This window comes from Perognathus longimembris, chromosome 12 (assembly GCF_023159225.1).
Source record: "Perognathus longimembris pacificus isolate PPM17 chromosome 12, ASM2315922v1, whole genome shotgun sequence".
Taxonomy (NCBI): Eukaryota; Metazoa; Chordata; class Mammalia; order Rodentia; family Heteromyidae; genus Perognathus; species Perognathus longimembris.
In genome coordinates, this window is record NC_063172.1 from 12,639,098 (window position 1) to 12,664,266 (window position 25,169).

The 25,169-nt window shown below is 44.7% G+C and overlaps 1 pseudogene; it reads right to left on the reverse strand.

Annotated features, from left to right (window-relative positions):
• Positions 1-4,347: 4,347 nt before the first annotated feature.
• Positions 4,348-18,743, reverse strand: LOC125360788 (annotated as a pseudogene).
• Positions 18,744-25,169: the final 6,426 nt, after the last annotated feature.

The window sequence follows — 25,169 nt, forward strand, 5'->3', positions numbered from 1 at the left end:
CATAGCCCATGGCTGAATAATTCAGATGGATGAATGAATAGATGGAGGTCAAGAAAAGATGTATCTATAAAAATGGATAGTTGTGCTAGTAGGTGATTGGTTGAGTTGATGGGTGGATTGATGGACTGGAAGATGAATGGATAAGGAGATAAATATAGGATAGGTTGTGGTAAAATTTATGGATAGATTAATGTTTTGGAAAACAGATGTATAATCCATGAGTAGATGAATGTATGGGTGGGTGGGCGGGTGGGTGGATGAATGGATAGGTTGGTTGATGGATTCAAAGATAAATGGATGGGTAGGTGAATGTAAGGATGAAATGAGAGAATGACGGACTGGATTGATTGGGGGCCAATTCTTTGGAAGATAGATGGATAGATGTCTGGATAGATGAATGGGTGGGGAGATGGAATGATGGGTTGGTGAGTGGAGAGATGGATTAGATGGCAGTTAGACTGATGAAAAGATGGGTAATGGATAGATAAGTGGCCAGATGTATTGTTAAGGGAGAAGACTGTGTTCATGGCGAGGCTTCTGGGCTATTACTTTTTATTGCCTCTGCCACACGGTTATCCCGACTTGAGTCAGAGAAGTCTCAGGAAGACTGGTTGCGGAAGAGCATGGTCTCTGAACTTAGACTGCTTGAGTGAAGTGCTCACATTACTTCCTCTCACACTCACTTCCCTTATCGATGAGGCATTATTGTGACAATTGGGATTATTATTCCTTATCCATGAGGAATTACTGTGATATTTCTAAAAGCCTATGCCAATAAAGCTGTTATAAACAGCTCAGTGTCTTAAGACAGTGTAAGCAAGCAGCCATAGAAATGCCTGTCATCAGATATCAGGCCTCTGAAATTGATTGGTGTTCAGGAAAGATTTCAGTCCTTTTGTGAGGAAATAGATCAAAAAGCACATCCATCTTCCATCATAGGGGAGTCATGGTGTGGGATGTGGTTGGCAGCTTGTGCCTGCAGGTGCCAGCCTTAAGAATCTCAGCTATTAAAATGAGAGCTCAAAGAAGGGGTGGGGGGGGGGGGTCTGGGCAGGAAGAATAAGGGAAAGCGGAGTGCTGGCAAAGTAGAATGCTAAGATGGTGGGTCTAGAGCTGTATGAGTCCCAACAGGTCCTGGATATTAGAGACAAAGCTGGCTCTGCAGGTGGAGAGGAGGGTGCAGGTTGGACCTGGGCCTGGTACCAAGCATTTCTCAGGACATGTAGAAAGCCTGAAAGCATTCTGAAGCCCAAGCCTGGTGCTTCCTGGCATTTAGGCGCCACTAACAATGGATTGACATTAGAATTAAGGAATAGCGTTGAATTCCTTAGGGTGCAATCACAGCGAGTCAGTTGGGACATCTGCTGCTTGTGAAGCTCAAGGCTGAATGTGGCCATCAGGTCTGATTTGTGGAAAACCCTCAGAGGTACACAGCATCTCTATCCCAGGTTTAGAGGCAAGATGTCATTGTTGCTGTGTGTTCATAACTGAGTTGAAAATGAGCAACTTCCCAGGCCGTGCTTTTTTGTAATTCCACCCCACCGGTTCTTTGTGATGCGTGAACTCTTAGTAGAAGACTTGTTCAGCTCACGTGGCTTCATTCACCAGCCAATGTCCACTCATCTTGGAAGCAAGTTATTCCTTGTCTCTTTTCCTGAAAAGAAATGTCATAAAGGGTGGAATAAATTTAAAAAAGAAATGTGCTAGGGGGTAAGAAGATCCTGGACTTAGTTATTCTGTGAACCAGCCACGAATCAATATGAGTGGTAAGAGTCTTATCAATTAACAATCTCCAATTATAAGCCAGGGCTGACTGACTGTCTAGACGGTGGGCAGCTTCAATGCACTCCGTCCTTACCTCACTGTCTGCCTCACGGCTAGAGGTATAATTCTGCATTGCTGAGAACTCACTCCTTGCAATCTCCCTACTTTTTGTGGTTCTTTTACTGCATCTGTGACTGCATCTTGACCTTAGAGCTTGTACCCCAAATTCCAAGGAACACTTGTCCACTGGCTGCAGTCTTTCCTCTCATGGTATTCAGTGATTGTGGGAACTGAGAACGTCTTCTTCCTCTCACCCTTTTTTTTTCCTCTCACCTTTTTTTTTTTTTTTGTCAGTCATGGGGGGCCTGGGCTCTGTCCCTGAGCCCTTCAGCTCAAGGATAGTGCTCTACCACTTTGAACCACAGTGCCACTTCTGGTTTTCTGCTGGCTAATTGGAGATAAGAGTCTCATGGACTTTCTTGCCTGGGCTGGCTTTGAACCGTGATCCTCAGATCTCAGCCTCCTGAGTAGCTAGGATTATAGGCCTGAGCCTCTGGCGCCCCGCTAAGCATGGCCTTTTGAAGGAGCTCATTCTTCTAGTGAAAATGATCATCTCCGTTAGATCCATATTGAGCATTTAGTACCAGCTCTGTCTTGTGCTAAATACTTGGCCCCGATTTTGATATTATGGAAATGTATTACCTTTCTCTGCCCTGTGCAAGGATTAGGAGCTTGCAAAGTCTGTTTGGCTCAGTGCTGTGACCCCAGAAGCTGGAGAACAGTGGACACAGGATAAGCATCCGTTGAATGACTGTGTGGGTCATCTCCTCTATTTCTCAGGAGAACCTGGGAGGTGGATACTGCTGTTTTTACTCTTACAAATGGGGAACTAAGACTCATCTCTTAGCTACTTTTGAAGATACTGTGATTTGTAGGGCCAGGTCTGAGGCTCAAAGGAAGGGAAATGATGTTGAAATGGAACATCGCTAGTTCCAATTGGGAGCTCCCTCAGGGGCATTTCTTTAACTCAGTTTTGCTTGTAAAAGGCAGTTTTATGAGTTCTCCACTGCTGATTTGTTTCTCCAGACCGATTACTGCAGCCTTCATTTAGCACTAGCATTTGTATGAGGGAGGAATTTATATACATGGGCTCAGGAGCAAAGGTGGAAGGAGAGATGAGCTAGTGCTGGCCAAAGAGGTCTTTATGAGCCTGTTACCTTATTTCCTCTCCAGCAATTTCCTTATCACCCTATCGCCCAGGTGAAGCAGTGACATCTCAGGCGAGGTGGCCAAGTCTAGTCTGATCATCTTATCTCCTTCCACCTCTCTTTGAGCCCAGTCACATGATCCATTCACACGCTCTCCCTCATCACCCACGTGACAAAGGCTTTGGCAGCATTGCTTCTCCAGTGTCCCGCATGGCACCAACTACATAGCAGACACCTCAGACCTGCCAGTTGAGTCGATGGACTTTCCCCAGAGAAACTTGGGGGGCACATCCTGTATCTGAAACCCCCTCCGCTCCTCCCCCACCTTCCCCTGGAGACCTCACTGTGCAATGTGAGTGAGCATGCAGGAAGCGGGGTGCAGACTGTTGTGGGCTCTGTTGACAACACAGATGGTGACTCATTTGGCAATTACTTAGTTTGGTCTTAGCAGCATTTTTATTTTTCTGGAGCCCGTTGATTGATTGGGTAGCTCCTAGCAGCATATGAGTATATTTCATGCTTCATTGGTGAGTTTCACAAAGGCTCATTACGTCAATTAAGTTGTGGGGTGAGTGGAAGCTAGCAGGGGAGTCTGGTTGAGCTTATGTGCAGACAAAGCCACCTTGGTCCTGGGGCAGCGGCAGGATGGTGAGCGCCTCCCACGGTTTCCAAGCCGAAGGGAGTCTGGCCTGTACCCTACACGGATGCTTTCTCCAAGGTGCATGGCTAATGCACATCTTTTTCTTTTTTTACTCTGCAATTTACTTTTAATTTAAAGAATCTTAAACTTACGAAGGAGTTTTGCATTTAGCCACCTTACTTCAAGGCAAAAGGTTTTACATGCAACTAATGTGAACTGTTTTCTCCACAAGGAAATCCTGATCATAAAAAGATGACATGCCACATGAATTAAGTGTTTTTAATCAAAAAGCCAACCAGTTGTCTAGTTACTTTCTCCCCCTTACCCCCGAAAAAACCCCACATGAACTTGGTAGTAACTGAGTCTCTAGCAACATACTCCAAGTTGAGCAGATTAAAAATTAACAGGAAAGAGAGTCCTCAGGTCCAGTTAAGGTCCCTGCTTCATGCATACCAGTTGTCCTGGCTAGAGTCAACCTACAAACCCCACTAAGAACATTAACTTCAAGTAGCCTTTTTCCAGTTTCCAATTTGTGAATAGAGACATATTTTGTTAATTCTATCAGAAACATTGTTGCAACTTATTTACAATGCCAACTTCTAAACGCTTAACTAAAGTTAGCTAGTCAATAAACTAGGCAGAAATTGCTCTACAGAAAGAGAGAAATCCTAAAATACCACTTTCCACAGAGAGCCCAATTGTTTGTTTTATTTTGACTAAAGAAAAGAGAAGCTTTTGCTCGGACTAGAAGAAACTCAGTCGTAGGTTTGGGATGTGTATTCAAACTACACATGCAACGAGGACATTATTACGCTAATGCAATTGATGTGCTGTTGCATTTGTCTACTGTTTGTCTATTATTAACAATTATAAACAGCAGTGCAATTAGTATTTGGAGCAGTTCTTATAGTGTTACAGTGTCAGGCACATTTCACTTCTCTTCACACCACTGGTTCTCTTTGCGAACCTGGGCTTCCTCCTCTTCAGTAAAGTCATTCTTGATGTTGAAAGTCTTGTGAATCTCCTCAGGAGTTTTCCCCTTAATCATACTGGCAACAGTCTTGCATGTGACATCAAGCAAACCTTTGATATCTAAGTAGTTTGCAGCCAGAACAAGTTCAAAGTGTTCCTTGGTCAACTTTCAGGAATTCTTGGTCCCAAGCAGGAATAGCATCTGTGCGCTTTTCTTTGTTCTCATCATTCTCAGGAGGAGGAGGATCGTCCTTGTGGTGGGTGCACCACTGAATGACCTTTTCTAATATCGCTGCATTAACATTTGGTAGAGGAACTGGGTCATCATCTCCTTCATCATCCATTCCCAAATCTTCCAACATAGTCTTGATGGTCACAGATTGTTTGGCAATTTCTACATCAACTTCAAAAATGTCTCCATCAGAACTCTGTAACTTAATTGAAGGCATGGTGTTTGGTCTCGAAAAGACGACGGATAGGAGTCTGCTGGGAGCTGGGCTCCATCGGAGCAAGGAGAAGAAAAAGACGAAGCCAAGGCCACTGGCTAATGTACATCTTGATAGACCAAACGGAAGTGCTGGGAAAATGCCCTGTTATTCCAAGAGGCAGAGTGATGGCGGTAGGTCTGGAAGTGCAGTATAGATGGTGTAGCAGCCAGGGGAGGATTTTCTGGGAGAGACAGTGCTGGCCCTGGGTCTTTTTTTTTTTTTTTTTGGCCAGTCCTGGGCCTTGGACTCAGGGCCTGAGCACTGTCCCTGGTTTCTTCCCACTCAAGGCTAGCACTCTACCAACTGAGCCACAGCGCCCCTTCTGGCCGTTTTCCATATATGTGGTGCTGGGGAATCGAACCAAGAGCTTCATGTGTAGGAGGCAAGCACTCTTGCCACTAGGCCACATTCCCAGCCCGGCCCTGGGTCTTGAAGGTTGATCGGGACAGGTGCACAGCAAAGGCAGAACGGAAAAGCCATTCTGAAAGCAGAAGCTTTAGCAACAGAGGTAGAGTCATGGCTTTGGAATCTGACCTCATGGATTTGAACGTACACCATAGCACATTTGATCCACCCTCTCTGTCATGAAACGGAACAAGGACTCCTGTGAGACACAGCCACCAGGAAAGCGTTCAGTGCTTTGTGAAAGCTACATTGTTAGTTCTTTTTTTAGACTGTGAAACTCCCGGAAAGGAAAGGGTGACTTGCAATCTATAGAGCCTGGAAGATGGAAGGAGAATCTACTTTGGAACTATTTATGATCCTTTGACCTCTCTTGTGAGGATTTTTTTTTATTAATGATGAGCTGTTGATATGAACACACACTTTCTTTTTGGTGTTCACAGGGAAGGACATCATTTGTCTGGAGACATAGTCAATCACTGTGTGTCTAGAGACAAGTATCAAATTTGACTTATAAAATATTAGAGATTTTAGGAGGAAGAATACTTGAGTTCCAACCACACTTACAAGATGTAGGCTAGAGATGTAGTTCCATTGTAGAGAACTTGTCTGACATGTACTAACTCCTGGATTCAACCAGCCAGCACATACATTCATACACACACACCCACACACACACATACCCCTATATATACACATTTACTATACATATACACACATACATACATATGTGTGTACATATGTGTGTATATGTGTGATATATACACACACACATATATATGTATATATATATTTCCATTACTGAGGCTTGAACTCAAGACCTTGTGCTCTCACTTGGTTTATTCACTCATGGCTGGCTCTCATCCCTTGAGCCACTCCTCCAGCCCAGTATTATGCGGGTTAATTGGAAATGGAGTCTAGCAGACTTTTTTTCCCCTGCTTTGGCTGGTTTTGAGCCACAATCCTTGGATCTCAGCTTCCTGAGTAGTTAGAATTACAGGCATGAGCCACGGTGCTCATCTTGGTCCAGTTTTTTTTTTTTTTTTTTGGCCAGTCCTGGGCCTTGGACTCAGAGCCTGAGCACTGTCCCTGGCTTCTTCCCGCTCAAGGCTAGCACTCTGCCACTTGAGCCACAGCGCCGCTTCTGGCCGTTTTCTGTATATGTGGTGCTGGGGAATCGAACCTAGGGCCTCGTGTATCCGAGGCAGGCACTCTGGCCGCTAGGCTATATCCCCAGCCCCCCTTGGTCCAGTTTTTTAAAAAAGTATTGAATAACCATTTTAGAAGTAATATAGGGGTATATACAATCAAACTCTCATATATGCATGTATGGAAATACCACATTGAATAACCTTTTCATGGTTAAATCAGCAAATGCAAAATTATTAAAATGCAGGCCTGAAAGCAACAGAACTGTAAACATTACAGAGCAAAACACCTTTTGTGCTGTTCTGATCAACTCGATTCCACTCTAGACATTCTAGAGGCAGCTGGGAGGTACTAGGGGGGACAGGTTGACAAGGGGTGCACTTAGATGTAAGGATTCACTTAGAAGCCAAGGTGCTTCTTAGACCCTCTCCCTCTGAAAGACAATGTGCACACCCTCCTTCATATCATCTGACACTCAACAGTCACCCTGCAGAGTGAAAAGACAAGGTCACAGAACCGGAGAAACCAAGCAACTTGCCCAAGGTCACAGAGGTGAATAACAGGGAAGCACGTGTCATCCCGAAAGCCCTTTCTGCTTTTCACGGCCCAGGCTCTCTAACATTCTACTTGTTGACAAGGAATGATTTTTAATCAGCCTAATGCAGATGCATGAGGTTGTAAAGTACCAGTCCTTTGACACGAGTCATTGATCATGTTCCCTACGTGGGGAGGGAAGATGGAGGTAGCAATTGCTTCTCTCCCGCTGTGTGGGTGCAAGGACTTTCTCCAGGAATCTGTCTCTCTCTCCATGTCTGCCTGTCTGTACCTCTCTTCCTCCCCTAACCCCCAGCCCGGGCCTACTCTAATTCTGCTGCTTCTGGGGCAGCCTCCTCTGCGCAGTCCTGAGCTGGGAGGGCTTTGGCTTCTCACCGTCAGTTTCCCACCATTCTGCACGCATGCCCATCAAGTCTCAAAATGGATGTACTGTACTCTACATCAACTTGTTCGTTGTCCCCTCCTAGACTAGCCCATTTCCCTATCTCTTAAAGGCACCATCCTTTCATTTCTAGGTTTAAAAATCTTAATCACTACCCAGGCACTGGTGGCAAAGATCTGAAGATCACAGTTCAAAGCCCGCCCAAGCAGGAAAGTCTATGAGACTCTCATCTCCAATTAACTATAAAAAACAACATCAACAACAATCCAGAAGTAGATCTGTGGTTAAAGTGGTAGAGTGCAAGTCAAGAGAAAAAAAACTGCTCAGGGATCACACCCAGACCCTGAGTTCAAGCCCCAGACAAGCGCGTGCACGCGCACACACACACACACACACACACACACACACACACACACCTTAATCACCTTTGACTTTGTCATCTTCCTCACAATCCTTCACTATTAATTTGTCTCCTTCCTCTTCTTGCAACTATCATCCCAGTAAATCATTGTTTGCGTTTTTCTTTTCCTTGAAAGTCATTTTTTTTAAAAATAGAATTTGAGATTTAATACTTTATGGTACAAAACATCTTTCTTTTAATATCCTTAAATTAGTTGTATCTCTCTTTGATTTCTATGGATAGCCTAGCAGAAGATGATTTGTGTAAGATTATTTGATAACACTTTGAATTCTTCTGGAATGTGTGCTCTTGAATGACTGTGTGTGTGTGTGTGTGTGTGTGTGTGTGTGTGTGTAGGGGGTGTTTCTCCTTCCCTCCCCTTCTCTTCCTTTCCCTCCTCTTTCTTTCCTTTCTCTTCCCAGTGCTTACTAGGAGTAGCAAGCATATCTTAAAAAACAGGCACCATTCCTGTAACAGTTTATAAAGATCCTAAGCCAGTTGTTTACCACGTTTTACAAATGTTGTGCTTAACCATCCAGTTCTACATCTGTGCTCTGTAGGGAGGGTCACATTTGGGAAAAGCAAAGGCCCAGAATAAAACAGGAACAAGGTGATCGGTGATGAGTTGAGAGCCCTCCAAGGCGGGGGCCCAAGTGCCCAGCATCTTTGTAATGTTGAGCTTGCATCTCTGTGGTCCCTTCACCTTTGTAGATTAGAGCCTCGCAGCCCACAGTGAGGCAGGTGAGGCAGGTGAGTCAGGGTCACGAATCTGCGTGAGAGAAGAGTCAGGTCTCTCGTGAGAGGTGCTAAGGCTTGTCTGAAGCCACACAACTGGTTTCCAGTTCCCGCCACTCTGGCTCTGCCCAGTGGCCACACCTTTGCAGAGTAAAGGCAGGGCTTTGAACGCTTATCTTTGGTGGTGTAGGCATGTAAATTAGAGAAGGCTCTGGATATGCAATGCGCTCTTTTCTTTTAAAGTGTTCTTTAAGTACAGACCAGGCACTCACTGGCATTTGACTGCTTACATTCCACTCCCTCTACTTATCAGTGATGGGATTTTGATAGCAGACATTTCTGAGGTTCAGCTTTCTCACCTGTAAAACTGAAATGATAACACTGACCTCACAGGTCTGCTGTGACGATATCAGGTGTTGCATGGTCAGGGCTAGGAAGAATGAGAACCGTTACATTAACAGAGGTCATTATGATTCCCCGTCCCCCCCATTCCTTTGGGAGTCCTAGACTTCTACAGGTGTGGGGGGGGAGGGGGAGGGGCCACAGGACTCTTCTCCCACGTGGCTGTCTCGAGCTACTGAAAATATTTATTCATTCACACATTTATTCATTCAACAGATGTATAATCAAGTGAAAATTATACTCAAAGGAGGAAGCAAAATTTAAATTGGTAGATAGACAACTTCAGACTTTTGAGAAGTATTATGAGAGGATCGCTTTTTTTGAGTGGTTTATCACAAGCTAAAACACCCCCCCCCCCACCCCCCAACTATGGCTTAATCCCTGCAGCTTCTCACTTGGAATCGGCCTGTGAAATCCTGCAGCGGGATTCTCACAGGCTTGGCGGCTCCCGGCGGACTAGTTGGAATGATGGCGGTTGCTGCTGTGTTCTCTGCTTTCCTGGTTCTCCAGCTGGAGGTGGCACGTGGCGACGGGTTATTCTGAAGACTCTGTGGAATTCAGGGGCAGTGGTATAGTGGAGCTTGGACAGAAAGAACTGATCTAGTCTACGTTGAATCAATTTCTTTCCACATTCATTCACATCGAGGCCCTTTGCCTTCCAGTATGTGCTGAGAACCTGTCCCCGAGTCTTCACTTTGCCCCTCTGGGTTCTGTGGCTGCCGATTCACAGCGCTCCAGTTGACTTCTACGCCAGCCCTTCTGAGCGGGACAAGCCAGGGAGCAGGGCTTGCAAGGGCTCCTTTAATTTTGAAGTTGTTTACAATAGAGGCCAGGGGTGTGACTCAGTGACAGAGGACTTGCCAGGCAGGCATGGGGCCCTGGGTTTGATCCCTAGCACTGCATTAAAAAAAATGCCAGTTGTGCAACTTGCTGTTCTAACCAGACGTGGCTCTCTGAAGAATTCACTCATTGTTATCTTGGTTCTATCTGCAGCTGACATCTGGCAGCCCAAACCGGACACAAAGAGGTGAGCACCCTGAGGGAGAAGTGACTTTCCAAGGTCACAGAGCTGTGATGAGGCATTGCCACCTGCGTCTCAGTCCATACTCTCTTCAAGAAAAAAAATTATGAGATGATTAGAACAGGCAATGCCCCCACAAAAAACCCATGCAATGAAAAACCATGCTCCCAGCACCCCATTTCACAGATGTCACTACAGTAGAGATTCACGGCCCCTTTATGATGTCACCAAAAATCTCCTAGCGGTAACCATTATCTTGATCTTGGTGTTTTCATTCTCTTCATTGTTTAGGTTAGTGACATGTTTCTGCATACTTGAATGGTACACAGTATTACTTGAAGACTTTATTATTATTATTTTTCCAGTCCTGGGCCTTGGACTCAGGGCCTGAGCACTGTCCCTGGCTTCTTTTTGCTCAAGGCTAGCACTCTGCCACCTGAGCCACAGCGCTGCTTCTGGCCGTTTTCCATACATGTGGTGCTGGGGAATTGAACCCAGGGCTTCATGTATACAAGGCAAGCACTCTTGCCACTAGGCCATATCCCCAGCCCCTATTTGAAGACTTTAAATGCTGTATAAATCTTACCTCACGGTGTGTACGTTTGTATGTCCTCTCCCGCAGTGTTTATCAACTCATCCAGGCTGATGTGTGTGGTTCCTTTCTACTACTGTGTGGCCTCCCACGGCAATAACGAAGAGTGGGATGGAGAACGTTCTCTCTCAAGTATCGCTATTCACCTAGGTCGGCATTTCAAGGACTAGCGGTGGAGCAAGTTGTTCGGCTGAAGGTCACAGGGGTTTGGCTTAGTTCATCTTCAAAGATAGTCATTTCAGCATCACAGCCCCAGCCCACCGTGTGTGCGAGCTCGAGGCCTCCACACTCTGCCCACATCAGCAGGCATTATGGGGCATTTTTTTTTCTCTCCCAGGTTGGTGGGCTTGTAGTGATGTTTCCTAATTTCCACTTCCATGATTTTACTAGTGAGATAAATCTTTTCAAATTCTGACTGCTCCTGTTTACAGACATGTGAAATACATGTCTATGTGTTTCCCTGGGAATATTTGCTTTCTCAAGATTGTCAGTATTCTTGATGTATTCCATATTTTAGGGCATTGGAAAAATATATTCCTTTTCCACTTAAATTTTTTTAGTGGAAATGTTTTTATTTAAATTTTATCACATGTATGTATTCTAGTCTGCGGTTTATGCCTTGTTTATGAAATTATTTCCTCCCCCTAAGGTTACACAGATACTCAACTTTCTCTTCTGAAGATGTAAAGCTTTCTTTATATATCTATGTCTTAATTATATATGGAATACATATGTATATATTCTTGTGTTTGTAGCCATTCAGTTTGTGATATGAATGAGCAAGTAAGCTACTATCAACTAATTATTAAAGAATTCTCTTTGCTCTGTGATCTGTAATATCATCTGCCTGGTATGAAGTGTCTTTAGATTCATGAGAACTTTTCTGTACTCTGCACAGAGGGGTTACGGTTGCATAAGTCAGATAGTCAGTACATGTCTTTTAGAGCAGTGTCACCCCTTCTTACATTTCCTCCCGTGTTTTCCCCTCTCCCTTCTCCCCAAGTTGTAAAGTTCATTTCCAACATGGTGTCTAGTAAGTATCACTGCTGAATTGGCTCACCCTTTGTTTAAAATTTTCCTATAAAATTCCCAGTAAATTTCCCTAGCTATGGTGAGGATGGAAAGTCAGAATTTAGGGATTCAAGAAAATTGACAGTTCTTATAATTGAATTGACTCAGATGTTCTGGATGCTAAATATATACTCTGTACAGGCTTGTTTAGTATCCAGAGCAGCCCTGTGACTGATAAACAAGGAATATCTTCTCCTTACAGAGGAGAAAACTGAAGGTATTCAAACTTGTCTTATGTTCTATGGGAAGTGAAAGGTCTTAATCACTGCATTTATTCTCTTTCTTGTACACATCCTTATCTCCATCAAAACCTGGGAAATTCTTGACATGAAGAGTTTTATGTTAATAATTATCATCTGTAAGTCTATATTTCCATCAGAAAGAATGAAAGTGCCCCATTTGTAAGGAAATGGAAAGACTTGGAAAAAATTATATTAAGCAAAGTAAACCAGACCCAAAGAAACATAAGTTGCAAGGTTTCCCTCATTTGTTGTAACTAGAAAGTGTTTATAAATCTATTTTATAGAGTGTTTAAAGTTTGTAAAGTATTTATAAATAAAGTAAGTGCATTGGATGGTAAAATACAAAAGAAATACACGTGGACATGATCAATCATAAGGACTCTAGACATTCTTACAGTGACACCAAAGGAGGACATGCTTAGGAGAGGATCACAAAAGGAATATGACCACATGAAATGATGTTTATTGAAGTGAACTCCAAGAATAGAAATGAAAGGTTTTATGTTATTTTGCTTCTTGCTTTTTTTTCTCTGTTGTCACTTTAAAAAAAAATTCTGTGCCTTTTATCTTATGTGTAAATTTATCTGTTTTGAGGATGCCAAGGGGACCCATAGAAATGGTGGGACAAAGACTGAACAAATGTAGCAGTGATACTCACTGGACACTATGTTGAAAAGGAAATATACAACTTGCCCAGGAGCGGGGCTGGGAGGGAAAATCTGGGAGAAAGTGAGGGAAGAGGCAACACTTTTCACAAAGAAATGTATTCACTACCTGACTTATGTAACTGTAACTCCTCTGTGCATCACCTTTACAGTAACAATACAAATAAAAGAGAGAAAGAAAGAAAGAAAGAAAGAAAGAAAGAAAGAAAGAAAGAAAGAAAGGAAGGAAGGAAGGAAGGAAGGAAGGAAGGAAGGAAGGAAGGAAGGAAGGAAGGAAGGAAGGAAGGAAGGAAGGGAGAAAGAAAGAAAAGGAAGGAAGGAAGGAAGGAAGGAAGGAAGAAAGAAAGAAAGAGGAAAGATGGAGAGAAAGAAAGAATTATGTTCTTCCCAGTGCCCAGCCTAGTCAAACAGCATAAATGTTGTTAACTAGATAAAGATTGGCAGAGAGGATGAGATTATTGAACTCTCCATAATTTTCTACCCATTCAGTGACTTGGTTTATGGCTTTCTTTGAGATAATTTTCTATGTCCTTCATACCCAGTAGACTGAGTCCTCTCAAGGTCATAGAGAATGCCCTCCCGAGGGTTCCTAAGGCTGTGTGGGATGGCACTGATTTTATTTACTTGCTTTCATCATGGTGAAATTGTCCAAATTAGTCAACCTATGCAAAACTCTGAATGGTCGCTTCAGACACTTATTTCGGGCTCATTTTGATCACCCTGAAAAATCCCTCTGCATTCTGCATCTGCATTACCTGTCCTCCCAGGACACATTAGATGTACTAATACCCCCCTCCGCCCCCCCCCACCCGTGAACCTTGTGTCTTGATTGCAAACACCACCCCCCACCTCCTTCCTCAACTCTAAATCTCGATGATTTTAAGAGCCTCTAATCAGGGATGCACAGCATGTGATAAAGGCTTCTCAGGGTTAGAAAGCCCAGTGCATGAGAAAATAATTACCAGGTCACTCTGTCCCCAAATCATTCTTTGAAAGTTTGTTTTTTATGAACTGCCATAATTAGATTTTTTTTCCCTTAAAGCAGTCATCTTGAAATGAAAAGAGTAATGAGACCTTGAAATGTTATAAATAGTCACAGAGCGGCTGCTGTAGACTAGAAATCACCTCTTATGAGTCTCATGGTATAAGCCAGGAGGAGTTAATTGGAGAAGGAAATAAGCAGCGTGTAGAAGAAGATGCCGTCTAGAGAACCTTGATGGAGGCCTGGCCCTTGGTGGTACCACCTAGCTTCTCCCAGCCCCCCTCCTTATACCGTCTGGTGGAAGCTGATGCTTGAATTTGCATGACCTCCCACTCCACCCCAATGACATTCACCTTCCTTCCTTCAGAATCTCAGGGATGGGGGGTGTCACAGAGTAAGGGGATTGCTCTGACCTCTTATATGGCACCAGATTTTAGGTCATCTAGGAAAAAAACCAAACATGTCTCTTAAACTATGTTTACTCAGACTTGAACATCTGGCAGATGCCTCTCAGAAATGAAATGAGACCATTACCTCAATGAACTTACTGATATTATTTATTATAATGATACAATGTACAGTTTCAAATGAACATTAGAACTTTGAAACTCTGGTCTTGTCACGCTAAGCCTGGATTGCTTCCCTCTTTTCTGTTTTTTTTTTTTTTGCCAGTCCTGGGCCTTGGACTCAGGGCCTGAGCACTGTCCTTGGCTTCTTTCTGCTCAAGGCTAGCACTCTGCCACTTGAGCCACAGCGCCACTTCTGGCCGTTTTCTGTATATGTGGTGCTGGGGAATCGAACCCAGGGCCTCATGTATATGAGGCAAGCTCTCTTGCCACTAGGCCATATCCCCAGCCCTGCTTCCCTATTTTCTGATGAGATGAAGGAAAATAAGAACAAATGTGATCTTAGCTATTTGTTTGTTTGATTGTTTTGTGCTGGTACTGGGGCTTGAACTCAGGGTCTGGATGCTGTCCCTTAGCTTTTTCCACTCAAGACTGGCACTCTACCACTTGAGTGGCACCTCTACTTCTGGCTTTTTTTTTTGGCCAGTCCTGGGCCTTGGACTCAGGGCCTGAGCACTGTCCCTGGCTTCTTCCCGCTCAAGGCTAGCACTCTGCCACTTGAGCCACAGCGCCGCTTCTGGCCGTTTTCTGTATATGTGGTGCTGGGGAATCGAACCTAGGGCCTCGTGTATCCGAGGCAGGCACTCTTGCCACTAGGCTATATCCCCAGCCCCTACTTCTGGCTTTTTGATGGCTAACTGGAGATAAGAGTGTCCCAGAGTTGTCTGCCCACGATGGCTTTGAACCATGATCCTCAGATCTCAGTCTGCTGAGTAGCCAGGAGTACAAGTGCCAGCCTTTGGTGCCCAGAAAATGTGATTGTTTTGGTGTTGTTTAGTGAACTGTGTTAATATATGGAAGACCTGAGGAACTTGGTGAACCCATATTTTCTAAATAATCAATGCATGACAACACAAAATCTATAAATGAACAAATGCTTCTAAAGCATAAGATAAATCAATGGACCATAATACAACAGACTCGAAAATGTCACCCCTATTTCAGATTCTTTATTGTCAGGAGTCTTTGAGAAATGACTCCCTTGACCAGTTCTAAGTATCTAAGTAGATACCCACAACTATATGGGAAAACGATTCAAATCCGTCCCCTGCCAAATCAGCTATCCAAGGCAGGCAGGCTTGTTTGTACAGCTCACACCAGAGTGGACCGGAAGTGTATGTGAGAATCCATGTCTTCTATTAAACCTGACATTAAAAGAATTTACAAAAATATAAAGCAACACTACTTTTTACTAAATTATTTTGTGTTAGTAAAGATGTATTTTTCATAAAATACTACAGATGTTCATGTCTACCATTATTGCTCTAAATTAATTAATAGTAAGTGTCTAGAATTTCCAGTTTTCATCTCTAATATGAATAAATTTCAATAAATGTAACATAGATTGACGAAAGGATCTTAAGGACCTAGAACATTTTTAATCATGTAAAATATGTCCCTTTTAATAATGTCCCACTTATTGTCCTTTGCCATATTTTCAACTTTGGGGTAAATCTTCTGAACACTTTTATTGTTATCTAATGTTGATGGTGAAGAGCAGTGGGTGGAATTTGGGTTTGAACTCAGGGCCTCATACTCGCTAGGTTGGTGCCATTGAAGCCACACTCTTAGTTCTTTTTATCTCCTCTTTTCTTCCATTTTCCTTTCCTTTTTATTTTCCTCCTCCTTTCACCTTTTATTTTCTTGCTTTAGTTATTTCTGGGGGCTAGATCTTGTGTTTTGGTCTGGGGTTGGCCTGGGACCAATATCTGTTTATCTAAGGCCCCCAGGTAGCTGGGATTACAGGCATGCACCACCATTCCTGGCTTGAGAGGAGGAGTCTTGCTAACATTTTGTTCTGCCTTGAGCCTTGGTCCCGCTGACCTCTGCCTCCTAAGAAGTTGACATTAAAGGCATGAGCTTCTATTTTTATGGAATTGAATGGACATAAGTTACTTATTGGTTAGGTTTTTCATGTGTTATTAAATTGGGTCTTCATAAGCTAAAACTATTTTTAATTTAGAATCTGTTAAGAAATTAAAGTGTTGGACCAGGCATAGTGGTACATGCCTATGATCTCAGCTACTTAGGAAGTTGAGGTGGGAAGATTGTTGACTGAGCAACATGATGAGACCCTGTCATTTTGTTTTTGTTTTTGTTTTTGTTGGTCATGGGGCGTGAACTCTGGGCCTGGGTGCTGTCCATGAGTTCTTTAGCTCAAGGCCAGTGCTCTACCACTTGAACCACAGCACCAGTCCTGGGTTTCTGGTGGTCAATTGGAGATAAGAGTCTCATGGGCATTCCCACCTAGGCTGGCTTTGAAGCATGATCCTTAGGTCTCAGCTTCCCGAGTAACTAGGATTACAGGCGTAAGCCACTAGTGCCTGGCATGTGAGATCCCATTTTAAAAAATGAAAAAGAACCCCAAAACACAAAAGAACTGATGGTGGTGTTACACCCCGAGACAAAGGCCTCCAGGTACAAGTAATGCCCCCCATCCCCACCCCCCCCTCCTCCGCTATTTAGAGCTGGAAAGCAGAAGTAGAAATGAGTTATGTCAGTCATGGGACCTCTACACTCTTGTGTTTGTTTGTTTGTTTGTTTGTTTTGCCAGCCCCGGGGCTTGAACTTAGGGCCTGAGCACTATCCCTGGCTTCTTTCTGCTCAAGGCTAGCACTCTGCCACTTGAGCCACAGCACCACTTCTGGCTTTTTCTATATATGTAGTGCTGAGGAATTGAACCAGGGCTTCATGTATACTAGGCGAGCACTTTACCAGTAAGCCATATTCCCAGCCCATGAACCTCTACAATCTTAAAGGATAAAAAAAATGTTGAAAAACTGTTTACATAGGAGCAAGCAGATCCTATGTCCTTTTGAGCTCCTCTAATTCTCATTCTCTGACATGACATTCAGATCTTTCCGTTGTAGTCATGATGGAGTTTTGAGTAGGTGCAAAGCACGTTGCAGAATGGTTGGTGCAAGGTGAGCCCTTCCTAACCACAATCTCAGTGGCCGTCATCACAAGGATACAAGCCCAGCCCTTCCTGTTCCCTTCTGCTGCCAGAATACCTTACCACAAACTTGGAACTTATCATCCTGAGCTGTGTCAGCAGACTGGCTCCCGCCGGCATCTCATGGGAGAATCTTCTTGCCTGTTCCTTTTGTCACAGTTTTTCTGGATACTGGCCTTCCTTAGCTTCCTTACTGCAGTCATCTCTGAAGTCATTGCTGGACTCCTATCTGGGGTCAATTTCCCCATTGCCTCCCTCTTTATTCAGAAGTACTGGGGATTGAACTCAAGTGCTTGTGCACCTACTAATACAAGCACTCTACTACTTGAGTTCCACCTCCCAGACCTTTTGCTTTGAGTTATTTTTTATATGATCTCTCTCTCTCTCTCTCTCTCTCTCTCTCTCTCTCTCTCTCTCAAAAGAGAGGAAGAGACTGGAGACTGGAGTGATAGGGGGACAAACCAGACCAAAGAATGCCAACAGCCACTAGCATACAAGAGGTAGGGCCGACTTCCACAGTGCATTCTGAGGGAAGGAGACCCTGCTGACACTTTGGTTCCAGAATTCTGGGTTCCAGAATTCTGGTCTCTGGAATTGTGTGTGTGTGTGTGTGTGTGTGTGTGTGTGTGTGTGTGTGTGTGTGTGAGAGAGAGAGAGAGAGAGAGAGAGAGAGAGAGAGAGAGGGAGAGAGAGAAACCACTCATGATACGAAGCTATTTAGTTGGTGATCATTTGTTAGAGCACTCTTAGGAAACGAATGGGCCTTTGACAGACTGAGACAGACACATTGGCTGCATATTAATAATTGCATAGCAACAGCAGTAACAACTAGCATTTATTGAACATGCCCTCTTTGCCAAGCACCACTCTAAACCCTTCCATGAATTATCTGAATCAATGGTACAATAAATTCATTAGGAAGGAATTCATTGTCACGGACAATTTGTAGGCCAGGGTGTTGAGACTTGGAACCTGGTCTGTCAAATAGGGAGTCAAGTTGCTAAGCTTAGACCCAGGGTCTCTCTGACTATTTTTATTGTATGTTATCAATAACCTCTAAAAAGATAAACAGAAAGCCCACAGATTAGGAAAAGATCTTTACTAGCCATACAATGGACAAAGGCCTTATATCTAAAATACATGCAGAACTAAAAAAAATAAATTCCTCCAAAACAAAACCACAAAGAACCAACAGCCCCCTCAACAAGTGGGCTAAAGACTTAAAAAGAGACTTCTCTGATGAGGAAATGAGAATGGCCAAGAGACATATGAAAAAGTGCTCTACATCACTGGCCATAAAAGAAATGCAAATCAAAACAACATTGAGATTCCATCTCACCCCAGTAAGAATGTCCTATATCAAGAAAACTAACAACAATAAATGTTGGAGGGGATGTGGCCAAAAGGGAACCCTACTTCATTGTTGGTGGGAATGTAAACTGGTTCAGCCACTCTGGCAAGCGGTATGGAGATTCCTCAGAAGGCTAAACATAGAACTCCCCTATGACCCAGCAGCCCCACTTTTGGGTATCTATCCAAAAGACCACAAACATAATCACACTAAAGCCACCAGCACAACAATGTTCATCCCAGCACAATTTGTCATAGCTAAAATATAGAACCAACCCAGATGCCCCTCAGTAGACAAATGGATCAGGAAAATGTGGTACATATACACAATGGAATTTTGTGCCTTAACAGAAAGAATGACATTGCCCCATTCGTAAGGAAATGGAAGGACTTGGAAAAAATTATACTAGGTGAAGTGAGCCAGACCCAAAGAAACATGGACTCTATGGTCTCCCTCATAGGGAATAATTAGCACAGGTTTAGGCTAGTCACAGCAGAGGATCACAAGAGCCAAATAGCTATACCCTTATGAACACATAAGATGATGCTAAGTGAAATGAACTCCATGTTATGGAAACGAGTGATATATCACTGTTGTAATTACTTTCAACATGCCATGTGTAACTGTAGCTTCTATTGTTGATGATCCTCTTGTATCCCCTTCCTGTGGTTGTACCCGCACTATCACTGTATCTTATCTGAGTACATTGGAAACTGTATATACTGGTATTAGAACTAGGAAAGTGGAAGGAAATACCAAAATCGAGAGACACAGGATAAAAAGACAAACGACTACAAAAGCAATACTTGCAAAATTGTTTGGTGTAAACCAACTAAACAACTCATGGGGGGAGAGGGAAAGGGGGAGGGGGAGGGGGGAATGAGGGAGGAGGTAACAAACAGTACAAGAAATGCCTAACGTATGAAACTGTAACCTCTCTGTACATCACTTTGACAATAAATAAGAAAAAAAATGGTTTCAAATTTAGCTTCTTCCATGGGGAGGAAAGATGAGGAAGAGTGACATCTCATCTTAAATAATACTAAAGCAGAGGGCACCAGAGGCTGACAGAGAGAGGCTGGCATTGCAGAGGACACATTAGCAGCGGTCTCAGGGAGAGTCCACCAGCTCTCTGTTTATTCTCTGCTCTGCCAGGGGAAGGGTTGGGGTCAGCAGGCGAATGAGGAAGAGTTGGGAGGGTGCCTGGGCTCAGAAATCCTCCTAGCCACTCTGCAGAGCCAAGCACTGTTTTCCTGGTGGTTTTCGAGTGAGAATCTCTGCTTCAAGTGGCAAGGTGGCAAGGTAGCCAGGAAGCGTGTGTTTCACACAGGGCTGATGCTATCCAAGGCTGGGCCAGTGGGGAGAGCACTAATTATCTCACCATTGCCATTCACTTTACTTCAGGTATTTTCAGGCAATTTCCTCTCCCTTCCTGGAGGCCTAGATTCCCTTTCTTGTTACACTGCTCAGATCTGTGAACTCAGCTAGAGGAGCTGATATAAGTTCAAAGGCAGGGAAAAGCTAAGCAGAATCCCTGCTACAGGAAGTTCAATTTAACTTGCTTGGGAGCAGCCTGATCTGGAGGCGCTTAATGAGATTCCAGAACTTTCTCTCAAGACATCAATTATATTTAGAACCAATAGGCCAGGTCTCCACTGCAGACCAAGCATTTGTGGGAGGATTGTTGCATTGGGTATAGCAAAAAACAGGCATAGGCCAGGATCCTGCAAGAACCTCTATTTTTCCTTCTTAGATATGAAACTATGGTTTAAAGACACTTGGTCTTTTCCCACAGACCATGGATAAGGGTACTTAAAAGTCACAAAAAAAAAAGAGTAAAAGGGACAATATTTATTGGACACCTCCACAGATCAGGGGCTTCAGATGTGTTACTCAAGTTAAACTTCAACCCAATCCTGGAATGAAAATGTTATTTCTCTCATCTTTTTCAAATGATGAAACGGGAGCGCATAGTAGTTGAGCCACTTTATTTGCCAAGTGGGGCTAATAAAATGGCAGGACAGGAGCTCTCACCTTTACTACATGGGTCCATCAGCCAGGCCTTTAGTTCCTAGTAAGCTGCTTCTATAGCAAGGTGCTACATGACCTGAGATCTAATTTCTTTCAGAGCCGTGAGTTGTTATTTGCCTAAGACTCATGGCTTAGTCTTAAAACCTGGAGACCTTAGGTCTGACTCTTCTCTCGGGCTGGTGGTAGTGTTCAGAGCCTTTCCACGTGGATTCTAATCACCGTGGGAGGGCTAATGTCTCTGACAGGTTGGAAAAGCTGGAAATCAGAGCTGCTTCAACTGTTCCCTGGGCAATCAAGATGTCTCTTCCTTTTACATATCATTGAATCCAAGCACAATCCAATATTATGTTTCCCAGATTAAAAGGCCAACCAAGACTGTTTTCTTAGTACATAAATCTTTTGATGGGGAAGGCAGAAATACTTCATATCTCGGCCACAACATGCACCATAATAAATAGCCCTATCTTTGGGGGTACCGGCACAAGCACCTACGTTATATATGGAAACTGGCAGAAAGTGAGAGGAAAGAAGCACGCTATAGCTAATCATTCTCCATCCAATTGTGGTTTGCCCGATCATTACCTCAGACTTGGTCAGGCAGGGCCTTGATGGAATAAGAAAGCCCTTGCTGCCTGCCCATGATGGCGGGGGAGGGGTAGCTTTGATTCTTTTTTCTTTTTATTTTGCCACTCCTGGAGCTTGAACTCAGGGTCTGAGCACTGTCCCTGGCTTCCTTTTTGCTGGAGGCTAGCATTCTACCACTTGAGCCATAGCATCACTTCCGACTTTTTCTGTTTACGTGGTGCGGAGGAATTGAACCCAGGGCTTCATGCATGCAAGGCAAGCACTCTACCGCTAAGCCACATTCCTAGCCCTAGCTTTGATTCTTGTCAAAGATGTTTATCCACCAGACCTGTTTTTCCTAGACTCCAAGGTGACTGCAAAGGAGAGTGACTCAGAGTGAAGGAGACAGATACAAAATGAGGGCAGAGGTGCCAAGTTTTTAGTCCTGCTTTTACTTAACCATTGGACCATGGCAGACCCAAGTGAAGAATCAGTGTTTTTTGGTTTTGTTTTATTTTGGCAAAAGCAGTCTCTAAGTCCTTGTTACAGAAGGAAACCTGGAATGTTTGGCTTCTTTCAGTGTACCTATCTCTTATAAGCATTAGAACTGTCAGTTGCTTTTTACTGGTGGGGGGGGGGCAGCTAGAACCTTTGGTAGCTTTACTAATAGACAGCAAAAGCTGACTCTCTTTTCCTCACCCATATCTCTGAGGGTTATAGTCACAGCCATGATCATTCCTGGATCGTTAAGAGACAATTCCGACTTTGGAAGCTGTGGTCTGCTCTTCCCTAATGGCATCGGGATTCTGAGACCTTCTTCCCAGAGATGGTGCGGTGCCAGGGAGCAGCTGGGAGTCAGGAAGCTTAGAATCTGACCTTGTGTTTCTGGTCTCAGGTAAACAAGAGCAGGCCCGGCATCAGCACCGAGCCCTGGTTTCCTCCAGGAAGAACCCAGAGCTATCACCGTGATACTGACAGACTGGAGAAGGGCTGGCCTGGGCATCCCATCATCTCTGTTAATGACAGCATCCTCCTGGGACGCTGTCACCCAGTGACCTGTGACACAGCGAGTTTGTGGCAAAGCTCCTGTGTCTCATATGAACACATACACGGGAGGGAGGGAGACCCTGCAAAACAAAAAGGGAATTGGTGTGACACATGGCCCCCTTTCCTAGACCTGGCAGTTAGGATGGAGAAATAAGAACAGATGCTGAATTAAGTGGTCTAGCTTCTGGTCTGACTATGTCCCTACTTATACAGCTGTGTCCTTATTTCCTTCTAGTCACAAAATGGGGATGGAAATGCCTGGCTTGTTTTCTCACACTTTTTATTTCTCAGTGGTGGAGCTTGAACTCAGGGCCTGGACACTGTCTCTGAGCTCTTCTTGCTCAAGGCTAGCACTCTACCATGTGAGCCACTTCTGGCTTTCAGGTGGCTAATTGGAGATAAGAGTCTCACAGACTTCCTTGCCTGGGCTGGCTTTGAACTGCAACCCTCAGATCTCAGCTTCCTGAGTAGCTAGGATTACAGGCATGAGCCACTGGCACCCAGACACACTTTTTTTTGTTTTTTAATTAGTCTAGTAATAGCAACATAGTAGTGACCAGTCACTTGATGAGTACTATGTGCCCAACACTGTGTACATCATAGACACAGCACTCTGTAACACCCCTGCGAAGCAGAAACCAATATTCTTGTGTTACTAGGCAAGACGCCGACTCTCAGAGAAAGGGAGATGGATGAACCCAGGCCACACAGCCCACGAAAGCCCAACCTGTCCCAAACTCAGGCCCTGAACCTCTGAGCTCTGAAGATAGCTTGGCAGCACACTACTGTCCATTAAGTGGCTACTGGGTTCAGAAGTTCCCATTTCTGCTCTTACTCTGATGCTTCATCAGCCTCAGCAAAGCCCTTGGAAGGATGGAGGGAGAGGAAGGATGATGGTGTTAGATTGAAGGGGTTAAGATGGCTAGTTTAGACTCAGAAGTACAATGTCAGGTCCTAATGTTGGTCATTATAAAGAGCTCAACACCTTCCCACAAGATGTCCATGGCTTGGTGGGGAGGCTAAAGTCACCCCCATCCAATACTACTGTGAGGTGATAGGTGCAGAGTACTTCCCACAGCCTGACTGTCTAAACAAATGGCAGCCATTTTTCATGGCCACGGTGAGCTCCAAGCCATGGAGCATGAAGGAGATCAGAGAGGAGGTGTCTCTTTTTTTTTTTTTTTCTTGTCTTTCTGGCTCTCATTTCCTGACACACGAGGATCCGTTGTATCATTTCAAGACCCTTAGTATGCCCCAGGCCAGCGACATACCATTAAGTACCAAGGCTAGCACAGTCCTGAAGCCAGGTCCTTTGGCACCTGCTGTGGAAGACAAGGCCTAGAGCACCGGCGGGCCCATCCTGAGAGCTTTCTGTAACAAAGCAGAGCTGGGCAGAGGGGAGGAAAGGGGGAGCTGACCCCAGCTCCCAGGGGTCAGCTTGTTCCACTGGAGGAGTGGTTCTCAAACTTCCGCAGGCATCAGACTTCCAGGAAGGCTGGCTAGGAAACCCTTGCTGGCCCTCCCCACCTCCCCTCCATGTCTGCGTCAGGAGGTCTAGGGCAGGGCACTGCCAGTGAGTTCCCGAGTGGCCACTGTGCCCTGTAATCTGTTGCCTCCGGTGACAGTGGAGACACATGGAGGAACAGCACTACAGGGGGCGCTGGACAGGAGGATATCAAAGCAGCTTGTCTGGAGGGGACCCCTGAGTGGGAGAAATAGGAAGGCGAGATCTGGAATCATCTGGATCCTTCTGGTGAGTTCTCTTTTTTTAGACAACGAGCTTGTCATTTGTTTCCTCTGCATCACCCATCGGATTCTTATGGTCTGTGCTACTGGACCTTTCTGTTACTTCACTGCACTGTGGAGTAGCTTAGGTTGAAAATAGGGTGTATGATACCTCCTCCCCTAGGAAGCAGTTCCATCTGGAAGTGGGGCGGGGTCCAGGCTTTGGGGAGGAAGTAGCTCCCTGTCCTCACTAGCGTCGGGGCTGTCATGCCACTTGTTGGGGCTGTCATGCTTGCCCTCCCAGGACAGAGCTGGCTGGACTCATCCTCTCGGGCACAGCCGAGGCCATGGCCCTTGCTGACAATCTGGGGTCACTTGACATTCCACTCCAATAGACACCTTGAGGAATGGATTCTCCCCCCCCCCTTTTCCATGAGGGTGGTTGGCAGGTTGGAGTCTGTGCTTGCTACGTGAAAGGCCAGGCACTGCTGAGGCGAGGACAGAGAGAGCCTGGCCATTTGGCAGGTGCTCAGCTCCCTCTGGGCAGCAACCTTCCTGCTGTCCCCTTCCCCGTACAGCATTTGACAGTCATTTGTCAGCTCGGCATTAATTCCATTTCCACGTTGTTCGGATTTTTCATTCTTTGTGACCTGTGGTCCTGGGTTCACCACAGGCTCAACGACTGAGTGTAGCTTGATGTCTGGATCTCTCCCGTAGAGATCACTCAGACTGTCACCTGTCCTCCAATCCTCACCCCCACTCCATCCCTCAGGTCTGCAAGCCAAGCTGTGTGTGAGGACCGTGGTGTTTTTCCATATACCTCTTTGGCTGCCTCACTGTGGCTATTAAACCATGTCAGCCATTCATTTCATAAGAGAACTATGCAAGGTGATGTTTCAGTAATGTCAGGGATGAGAAAAGATTTCCATCTGGGTGCTGCAGAGTCAAGGCAACAGCGTTGTGTTCCATGCCCCCCCTCCCCACCATTTGCAGCAGACCCCCTTGGAGTACTGGGCACAGATCCCTGATCAGTTAGGAGAACTGGGCGCTTTCTATAGGGCAGGAATCAGTTCTGCAGAATCACAGATAAGCTGCTTCCATTTTTCTTCAGCACTGTAGATGAATTCCAAAATTCAAGGCTAGAGTTTGCACCGGCTAGATAATACAGAAAAAGGATCTGAGAGATCATGGAGCCAAGGGTG